We start from the raw sequence: 10292 nt of genomic DNA on the forward strand, positions 1-10292 counted from the left end.
GCCAGGGGAGTCTGGGATGGCTCAGGCACCAGTGGCACAAATTGGCACAATGGTCTCTTCCCTTTCAGTGATGCAGAGGAGCTGGTGGAAATAATCCTGCAGGAAAAGAAACTGTCTCAGCACAGGACAGGGCAAAGAGAATCTCCCACTTCTAGATCCAGTGCAACTCCTCTGAAACCAGCACAGGTCCTCAAAATCCAGGCCAGATGCCCTGAATCCAGCCTTGCAGGTCCACTTTCCACTGAAGACACCAATCTCTTGGGCCCTCCAGACTCACCTTGTTCTACCCAGAGGTGAAGAGGATGTGGACAGTCGTGTAGAGGCCCAGTGGCACCTGGTGGCACCTTGCAGCACACATCATTGGGGCCCACCAGCTGGAAATAAGGTGAGCTCTCCAAGGTGACCTTCAGCAGGTGCAGAACCTGCAGGAGAGACATGGAATGATGGTTTTGCCACTTGTGAAAATGGATGGACGTGCCCTGGTGCCACCCTTAACCACCCAGCACAGTGTTAAACCTCCATGTCCCAGCATTTATCTTGTCCCTGCTCCTCAGAGCCAGTGGCACTTCACAGACCTCAGCAGGGCTGTAGTTGTGAAACATCACCTCTGGTGGGCAAGGCTGAGGTGAGCTGTGATCCAGGCCAGCTGCTGGAGCTGGAGAGGCAACAGAGAGCAGGGAGAGGTTCAGGTGCTGGGAGGAGGATTCTGCACTGATCCCCAGGGCAGTACAGACTCTGGGTGAGTGCATCTGCCCAGCCCACACTGGGCACACAGTGGCTCTTCCACCTCTGCCCTGGGCTGATCAAAACCTGCTGGATCATACAGAGCAGGCTCAAGCCAAGCTGCTCTTTTAGCATCCTCCTCAAATATCACATCAAACAGCAAGGAAAGGCTACCTTGTGATGGGATGTCCATGCTTTGTTGAGTCTGGGTAACCTGGGGCAGATTTGGCTTCCAGGTGCTGGCCAGCCTCTGCTTGATGGTGAGAGACATCTTCTGGAAGGCAGAGGGAGTCAGCTGAAAGGCAAAAAAACCACCAAGAGCCTCAGAAATGCACTTGTTCATAGAGGCTTTTCTTGTTCACTTGCTACTGATGAATAATTTGTGATCACAGCCACTAGGACAGTTCTGGAAGCCCTGGAAGTTACCTGCTGAAATATTTAACATCAGTAAATTAATGATATAGAGCAGAATGCACATGCTGTAGCCGCGTGGCTCTGCCCCATCAGCTTCTGTGTGATTTGATGTGACATGTTTGGGGATTTCTGCTCTTTGGGCATTTGTTTCCTCTTTAGTTTCAGTGGATTGAGCTGGTGACCTTTGCAGAGAGTGGGGAGGAGTTACCAGAACTCCCCTAACCCCATCCTTGCACAGCACTCACAGCCCACCATGTGCAGATGTCACTGCTGGGTGAGTCCCAGGGAGGCAGGAAAGCAGCTCTGTGCCAAGGCTGGAGTGCACAGCAATGGCTCCAAGCTCCAGGGCTCTCTTTAATTAGCATTTGTTTTCTCTGTCTGGCCTCACAGACCCCTCCCCAGAAGAGCACAGAGATCTCCTGACAGAGCCCCAGCACCAGAACATCTCCAGTCAGTGAGCTGCAGTCAGCAAAGGGACGTTTGTGGGTGGGGAGGGGAATTGCCCTGACCCCACTGCTGGGCTGGATCTGTGCTCCCACAGGAGATGGGACAGAAGAGCTGGTGTGGAACCTGTTCTAGCTGGGACCAGCCCTGTCTCTCAGAGCTCCAGGCAGAGTTTGAGCTGCCCTGCACATGCCAGGTGCCCAAGGCAGGTTGGTGAGAGCAGCACAGGTGAGTGTCCAGCCTGACAGAAGGGATTAGTGCCACACAAAGGGGATGGAGAGCAGCACACCCTCATGGCTTCAGCTGGACATTGGTTTAACTTGGCCCTGGTGGCACAGCCAGGCAAGAGACTGGACTGTCCCTGAAGCAACACACAGTGTTCCCTACTGCACCAGGACAGTCCCCAGCAACAGGAGCACGGCACAAAGAGCTGGGGAGGGGATCTGCAGCCTCACAGAGCTGCTGGACAACAGGGGCAGGGAGAGGGACAGGAGGGGAGTTTCCAGCCTTGACACAGCTCAGGCCCAGGCACAGTGGGTACTCACAGTTACAGGTTTCTCTGTCTCTCTGATGAATTTTCAATTACAATGTTCCACCACTGTGCCCTGGGATCCAGAAGCCATTGTGGAGGATGTCTGGCCTGGATTATTTGTGCCACTGGCTCACCTGGAAGGAGCAACAATGGAACTCTGAAAATCCAGAATCCCATTCATGCAGACCCAAAGGACACACTGGTGTCTCCAGCCTATGGCATCCTTCAGAAGTGAAGAACATGAGGCCACCCTACCCTGATTCATCAGTAGACCCTATTTTAGTGGCTGAGTTTAGATTCATAGAAGTAAAACAGAACAAACAGACCCTAAAACAAAATAGCCTTTTGCTGTGAATGCAGTCCCATGAGTCAAAAGACTTGTCAGATCCTGGTGGCACTTAACATCTCCCACCTTTTCCATTATTTTTGTAACCCCATTTTCTGACGTTATTAACCACATCTCTGTTATATCCAAACTGTCCTTTATCACTTGACAAGTTTTCTTGGTGCGAACAGAAGGAAAGTGAATGTCACCTGGCTGCTGGCCTGGGTGCGTCACCGAGGGAGCAGGACCAGCCGCACGATGGCATTGTCCCCTCATTGTCCCCTGCAGGAGCGGCCCTTCCAGCCCGGGGAGCTCCGCGGAGCCTGCCCCGGGGCAGAGCGCGGGGCGCGCTCCTCGGGGCCCGCGGAGACTTTCCGGGGCACAAAGGACAAAGGACGCGTGTCCCTTCCTCACAGCCCGTCACATTAGGGCTGGGGGCAGAGCAGGACCTGCCCGAGGGCCAGGCGTGGCTGGGGCTGTTCCTTGTCAGCCATCCGGTGGGTGCCCAGGGGAAGCAGAGCATCCTTTGCCGATGGTTTTTCCTCCCGGCGGATGGCGGCGGCCGGGGGCTCCCGGGGGCGGCTGCAGCGCTGCCCGGCACCTCTCCCATCGCTCCTGTCCCAGCTCAGAGGAGCCTCAGGGCTCCTGCTCCTTGCAGGTGGCTTGGTCCCTAAATTGCACCCCAATGGGCTGGAGGGGGTGAACCTGCAGTTCTCAGGAGTCACGGGCTGGGGATGGACAGGGAGGATGGGACAGAGGAAGGACTCAGGGCTCCAGGTCAGTGAGAAAAGACACAACCACATCTGCTCTTTGTGCAGACAGCTCATTCTGTTTTGGCAGACCGTTATGAACAGGACCAACTTTGCTCATAGCCCTGGTTTGACATCAGCACTGTCCTAGGGAGGGAAATTGTTCCCCAATTAACACCTTGAATCCCAGACATACCTCATCACTGCTTTCTTCAATTCTTCCCTGCTGCCTCCTTGGGTTGATATGCAATATTCCCGCCTGGGGCAGGAATCCCTTTTGCACTTACCCACAGCACCTTCTTTTTAAACCATCCCCAGCCAACAACAAAATGCTAATGCCTGGCACCTGTTGCTCTTTTAGGTGACAGGACAGCTGCATTGACCCTAAAAACACACCCACAGTCACGACAGCAGGTCAGGAGCCTGAGAATCTCATGCATCAGGCAGTGAGACAGGCATGATGCTGTCATGGTTCCAGAAAGAAAGCTTGGCTAAGGCAAAAGCACGCTGCCCTGGAAACAGGCTGGCTGCTCATCTAAATGCACTGCTGAGGGAGCAGCTCCCCAGTGGGGTCACAGCTGAAACCCACGGGAGTGTGGAGGCTCTGGGCAGAGCCAAAGGGGGAGGATACACCCTGTTCTTACAACGTGGGTGCAGAAAAGCTGGGGTGGGAGGGGGAAGGGGTCCGGCGACACCCTGGTCTCAGCTGAGCCAGCAAGGCTTGAAAAGGGTTAAAATCCTGGGCAGGGAAATGTTTGCCTGGGCTTGTTTTTCTGCCCAGCCCGAGTGTCGAGTGTCCGTTTATTGTGCTGGGCCATGGAAAAGCTTCCTGGCTTTCCTGGCTGCTGGAAGCTGTGCAGGCTCCGGGGCTGCTGCCTGTGTGTCACCCCGGAACGAGTGGGGTGACAGCTCCAGTCTGGAAGGCTGTGACACCCCATTCTGCAGGAAACCTGCTGAGAGGGAAGGACTCAGCTCAGCCCGGGGGCTGCCAGTGCCCCAGCACAGTCACCTCTGTCAGGTCACAGCCCTGCACAGGGCAGCCCCCATGGAGACACTGCCGGGGATCAGCCCCACGGCTCCACTGCAGAGAGGTTTGGGGGTCTCTCCTTCACCCACCATCATGGCTTAATGTCAAACAGCTCCCACAGCCTTTCTTGGAAGGCTCTCAGACATCTCCTGCCCAGAGGAGGCGGGAAGAGGCGAGCCTTTCTGGGAACAGAGCTGATTCTGGTAAGCTCCTTTCTTTGAGACTGCGGCGTGTGCAGACAGGCTGGATGGAGAAGTGGGAAGAGGGGATGTGGGGAGGTGCTGATGGTGCTGCATGCCTGCCATGGCACGGGGCCCAGGGGCTGGCTCTGTGGGAGGGGGGGACTCGCAGCACCCAAAGGGCTGGGGCCAGGACCTGGCTGTTCCTGCAGGAAAACCCTTCCAGGACACAAGGATGCCTTTGCACAGGCACTGGCTGCTCCTGCTGACATGGGAGGGAGGAGGAGGGGGAGTGAGCTGCAAATAGGGGGGCTGCTGCAAATAGGCACATGCCTCATCCTCTCCCACAGCCCAGGCAGCAGGCACGAGCCTGGCCTCAGGCTCTGGCAGAGGTGAAATAGCAGAGCCATGGCACTTTGCTGCTCCCCATCTTCTGTCACAGAGGCTCCAGAAGAATCTTTTTCCAGGAAGCAAAGGAGGGGAGAGCCCCCTTTATCACCCTGGGACAAAGCAGAGCACAACCACCCCTGTGCCAAGGGAGAGCCTGGCAGCAGCTCCAACAGCAGCCGTGGTCTCCTGTGGCACATGGAGATTTCTGTCTTGCCCTCCTGACCACGGTTGCTGCCACTCTCACCTCTCCTCCCTGCAGGGCAGTGGCAAGAGACTGCCCTTCCATGGATCATGGAATCACAGAGCAGTTTGTGTTGGAAGGGATCTTTAAATGCCATCTGGTCCAACACCTTCCACTATCCCAGGTTGCTCAGGGCTCCATCCAATCTGGCCTTGAACAATTCCAGGGATGGGCCAGCCACAGCTTCTCTGGATAATCTGTGCCAGGGCCTTGCCACCCTTGTAGGGAGGAATTTATTCCAGATATCTAATCTAACCCTGCTTTCTGTCAGTTTCAAGCTATCTTGCCTTGTCCTGTCATTCCATGCCCTTGTCCAAAGTTCCTCTCCAGCTCTCTTGTAGTCCCATTAGTACTGAAAAGGCTCTAAAGTGTTCCTGGAACCCTCTCCAGGCTCAACAACCCCAGCTCTCTCAGCCTCTCTCCACAGCAGAAGTGCTCCAGGCCTCAGAGCATCTTGGTGGTGTCTGGACATGTTCCGGCAGCTCCACATTCCTCCTGGGGCCCCAGAGCTGGGGGGACAGATCCTCTGTCTGTCCTCCATTGTGTCAGCTTTGTGGAACTGTTCCCTTCAGGGCCTGCAGCTACACAGAAGGGGCTGGGACATCAGGATGCCTCCCCAGCTCTGTAGGGACTGCCCTCACGCAGGAGCCAAGGGCTTGATGTGTTCAGGGCAGCCTGCTCTGGTACAATCCCTTCATGCTCCTTCTCCTCAGCTGAAATCTGCCCAGGTTTCACCTCTGCCATGCAGGCACCTTTCCCAGCAGTTCCCCATCCCCTTTCCCAGGAAGGATCTTGCTCCCATGGCTGCCTTGCTCTGTGGGAGGCAAGTGACCCTTCCCTGTTTAGAAAGAGCATAACCATAGTGTGCACTGAAGAGCTCCGTGTTTGTTTCTTTAGACACAATATTTTCAAACAACTTGAATCTTGTTTGTTGCAGCAGACATTGCAGCCCTTGGCAGCCTCCATGGGACAGGCACAGGATGAGTTTTCCTCAGTCCAGGCTGCTCCAGCTGCCGAGGAGAGGCAGCAATTCCCACTGCAGGTGTGCACCTTGTCCTGCAGTGTCCCACTGGGATCAGCCAGCAGTTTGCAGCTCGGGTGTGATGCTGCCAGGGAAGAGCTGCATCCCACAGCCTGGCTGCCTTGGGATGCTGACTGGTAGCTGTGGAAAATACAGAGTATCAGCACTTTGCACTGCCTGCTGGGCTTCAAACTGGTTCTCATTTACAGAGAAGGAGGAAGCCATTGTTTTCAAGAGAAGTGAAAGCCAGTGTGATGGTCTCTACTACTTTTGAAAACATTTTCTACGTAAAGCAGTTCCCTTAAAACACAACCCCCAGAGTGGTCAGTACTTCCAAAATTGGAGTTTTCCGTCTCCTGTGGAGACACTGGCTGCAGACAGATCCAGACATCTGCTTTTCATTTCCTGCTTCATTCTTAAATGTGAGAAAATATGAAATCATGTGGTGCCTTTCTTGATCCCCTGCCATTTATTTCTCTCCCTCATTACAGTAATGGCTCAAGAGCTCTACATAAACCACAGAGGCTTCTCCAAAGGGCATCTCCAAAGTAAGAGGCCACATTTGGCTCTAAGGAACCTTCTCCTGAGTTTGGCAAGGGTGTCCTTGGCCAGGAGAGAGGGGCTGGTGGGTTGGTTTGTGTCAGAGCAGAGGCTGAGCTGCCAACACCACTGAGGAGAGGTGGGTTAGTGTGAGCATGAGCTGCCACAAGGCAGCTGGGAGCTTTGTCAGGGGAGAGAGAATCCCATCCTATGTCCAGAGCTGGAGTCAAGTGTCAGTGTTTCTCCCTTGCAGCACCAACCCTGGCTGGGCTGTCCCAAAACCTAAATGTTCCTGCTGCCTCCATCCAGCAAGGCCCTGGGATGGAGGACAATGCTGTGGGCAGACAAGGATGCTGTCAGTACCTGCTCCCAGGCCCTGCTCTAGTGTCACCAGCTCCTGGGCCTGGGGACCTCCTGAACATGCTTCCCATGAAGTGGAAATTCCCATGAAGTGGAAAATCAACATTCTCATCTGATCCACTCTGGCATCTTTCTTTCAGGTCAGATGCAGTCTCCTAGCTCTCACTTACTTTCCCTTTTAATTCTCAGTCTTGACCTTATTTCAAGGAACACAAATCTACTGTAACAAACAATTCTTTCACAAAGAACCAAACAGCAAACACTTCCAGCAGGAAAACTCCCTGTAGGAGGTGGGGAGGTGTTCTGGGGCCATTTCCTGTTTGTTTAGAACACCACCCACATTCTCTTATATGTTGTTTTGCATATAAAGCTTTGCAGGTTCAAGGTGCTTTTGCCTTCACGAGCAATTCCTCAGGCATTAGTCATGGATTCCCTCCACCTGTGGGGACCTTGACCCTGTGCACAGCTCAAGTTGGTTGTGAACAGCTCTGGTGGGTGGGAAATGCTGGAGCTGCTTTCAGGCCTCTCCTGGGTAAGATAGGATCTGCACTTTGACCTGTGCTGTATGTGGTTTGGAACAATCAAGTGAGTTCCTGGCTAAGGGCTGCAGCAATCAAAGGTTAGGGAATGACATCAGATCAGGCTTCTGAGTGTGCCTGGTGCCTGTCACCAATGTCCCCAGCAGACCAGTAGGGGAAAAAAACCCAACACTTTTCCTGTTATCTGCTGCTTTTCTTTGGGGTGCAAAGGGTTGCCTCAAGAAATCTCCCAAGGAGGAATGGGAGCAGGCTGGGATAAGCTGGCCCTGGCTCCCAGTTACTCAGTTTTTCTGCTCTCTGTTTCCCTGAAGGCTTGGAAGTCCCTGGCTCACAGGGTTGCACACTCCATCACTTGGATGCTGTGATTCTTCTGGGATTGCTCATGTAGGAGCTCACCTGCCTGCTTGCACTCATCCATATCCCAATTTCATCTACAGGCCCAGACCTGCACTGAAAAACAACCTGCTATTCCTGGAAACTACAGTGAAACTAATCAAACTGAGAAAACAAGTTCCCAGACAATTCCTACTGTAACTAAAGAAGCTAAAATCTGTTGAAGGTAAGAGAAGTCCTGAGATCCTTCACTGTCATGTGGGAATCGTTAAAATCAGAGTGTTTTGTGAAAGCTGCAGAAGGCAGGCCTCAGAGACAGAACTGTGATTAGAGCTAAGCAGCCTGCCTTCTGCAGCTTTCCCAAAACCCTCTGATTTTAAGGATTCCCACATGTCAGAGTGACACAATGTCTGTGGTTTACCACTAGTTATATCAGAAATATCCCCTGGAATACATCAGGTCCTCTGACTTTAGGTTCTTCAATGCTGCAAGGGTCTGGTGTGGAGGAGCAGATGTGGGGTGGGATGGGATGGGATGGGATGGGATGGGATGGGAAGTGGGTTGGCAGTGATGGTGCCAGTTTTCTGCCAGCTGCAGCCCAGGTTTGTCACTGCTCACTGGAGCTGCCTGCTCCCATTGTAGGCAGTTGCTGGGCCTCTGTGTCCTGCTTTTGGTGGGAAATACAGGGCTTGGTGGTGGCTCAGGCCCTCGCTGCTGCCAGCCCTTGATGGCTCGTGGTGTCCCACAAAGCCACACTGAGGCTGCAGCTGCCCTCCACACTCCTGCTGTGGAATTTCCTTGTGCAGACGTCACCTCCAAATCCAGCTGCTGAGCTCACAGGGAGCAAATGGAGATGTCCAAAAGTGACCTAGAGGAGTTCTCTTCCAGGTAAAAGACCTCCAGCCCAACCTGCAGAGGAACAGCAGCTGCCAGAGAGCAGTTTGTGCCTTAAAACAACAACACCTATGGCAAGTCATGCCTTTGGCAAACAAAGCACTCCCACTTAGCTGAATGTCAGAGCCCTTCCTCAGTTTTACCTATCTCTGGCAGCAAACCCTTTGCAGAAAAGGCAGGACCTGCTCCTTCAGGGGAGATGTGAGCACATGTAGGCTGTGCCATCACTTCCAGCAGCCAAGGTGCCCAATGGCTTCAGGCAATGCCATTTCCTGGGACAAAAGTTTCCTGTGGACCTTGAGAAAACACCATTTGGGGAAGCGCCAGAAAACATCCCAAAAAACTCTGCGTGTTCTGTTCTTGCTAGACCAAGTAGACTATTTCAAGCCTTAATTTTTATTTCATTTCCTTGAAATGGCCTTTTTCTTCTAATACAATAAAACAAAACCCGAAGTTGTAGGCTGGGATTTTCACCAAATGCATTATATGGAAACCTGGGGATTTTCTCTCTTGAAAATGAAAATCCCAACTGGAACCGCTGGAATTTCCCACTGCACAGAGATGCCAGATTTCCACCAGCCCTAAGGAAACTTCATCCAAAAATATTTATTTTCCGAGGCAGTCACAGACTCAGTCTGGAGCTTATCTTCATCTTTCAGTTGAGGGAATTGTTAGGGGAAAATTGTTCTGTCTCCTGGGACCGGAGATGAAAGAGAAAGAAAAGGTGCAGGATGTGGCTGCAGTGCTGGTACGTCCGCTCCTGACCTGCCACAGGGGCTGTCCCTGGAAAGCCCTGACCCAGCCTGGTCCCTGCAGAGCTGGGGCTCTCCGCCTCCTGGGGGTCTCCTGCTCCCAGCAGCAGCAAGACCCCGATGTCTGAGCCCCCGTGTTGATGCAAAATCAGGCTGTCCTAGCGAGCACACACTGCAGACAGCACGGCCAGGGCACAGGAGCTGCCTGCAGAGCCACCGGGTCTCTGCTCATCCCTCTCCTTGTCTTTGGTGATGCTCCTCAGAGGCAGCCTGGCCTGAGATCAAAGTGCCGCTGATGAACTCACGATCCTGATTAGCAAATTCCGTCTCTTTTGGCCTAATGACTGCTGTTGTAAGATGGCTGCCAAAAAGGAAAGGAAAGGAATAACTGCTTTGGCATTTTGGGTAATTAATGAGCTTACTGAGCAGCGGGGAGCTGCAGTTGGAGGTGGGGAGAGCTTTCCCAGCCTAAGGACAGTGATGCTGTGGTGGGAGAGGAGGAGGGAGCAGCCGACCACTGCAAGTCCCTGCCTGAATAATTTGCCAAGTAGTGTGGGCTGCTGTGCGTGCGTTGGGAAAAGCTGGTGTGAGTACATCTGGGGAATTCCAGGAGCCATCCCGCGCCGCAGCCGCCGCTATTCCCTGCCCTCTCCCTGTTCCCTCCTCCTCCTGGCGTCACCCTTGGACACGCGAATAACAACTAAAGCTCTGTCTCGGGGCTTCTCAATCCCGAATGAGCGGCAGCGTCTGTGTTGCTCCGGAGGATGCAATAAGCAGCCGGGAGTGGGAAATCCTGCCGGGAATCCCTGCCTGCCTGCCTTTTCTCCTG

At 53.6% G+C, this 10292-nt stretch overlaps 2 long non-coding RNA genes across 2 annotated transcripts; one reads left to right on the top strand and one right to left on the bottom strand.

Annotated features, from left to right (window-relative positions):
- Nucleotides 1-977, bottom strand: LOC115948039. Its single transcript, XR_004081905.1, has 3 exons — nucleotides 898-977; nucleotides 278-422; nucleotides 1-96 (listed from the first exon to the last, which is right to left on the bottom strand). It is a non-coding gene; the product is annotated as an uncharacterized LOC115948039 (long non-coding RNA).
- A 6003-nt stretch (nucleotides 978-6980) lies between these two features.
- On the top strand, nucleotides 6981-8814 carry LOC115948038. Its single transcript, XR_004081904.1, has 3 exons — nucleotides 6981-7085; nucleotides 7922-8043; nucleotides 8706-8814. It is a non-coding gene; the product is annotated as an uncharacterized LOC115948038 (long non-coding RNA).
- The last annotated feature ends 1478 nt before the right edge of the window (nucleotides 8815-10292 follow it).

The sequence above is a fragment of the Geospiza fortis genome, unplaced genomic scaffold (assembly GCF_000277835.1).
Source record: "Geospiza fortis unplaced genomic scaffold, GeoFor_1.0 scaffold97, whole genome shotgun sequence".
Classification (NCBI taxonomy): domain Eukaryota; kingdom Metazoa; phylum Chordata; class Aves; order Passeriformes; family Thraupidae; genus Geospiza; species Geospiza fortis.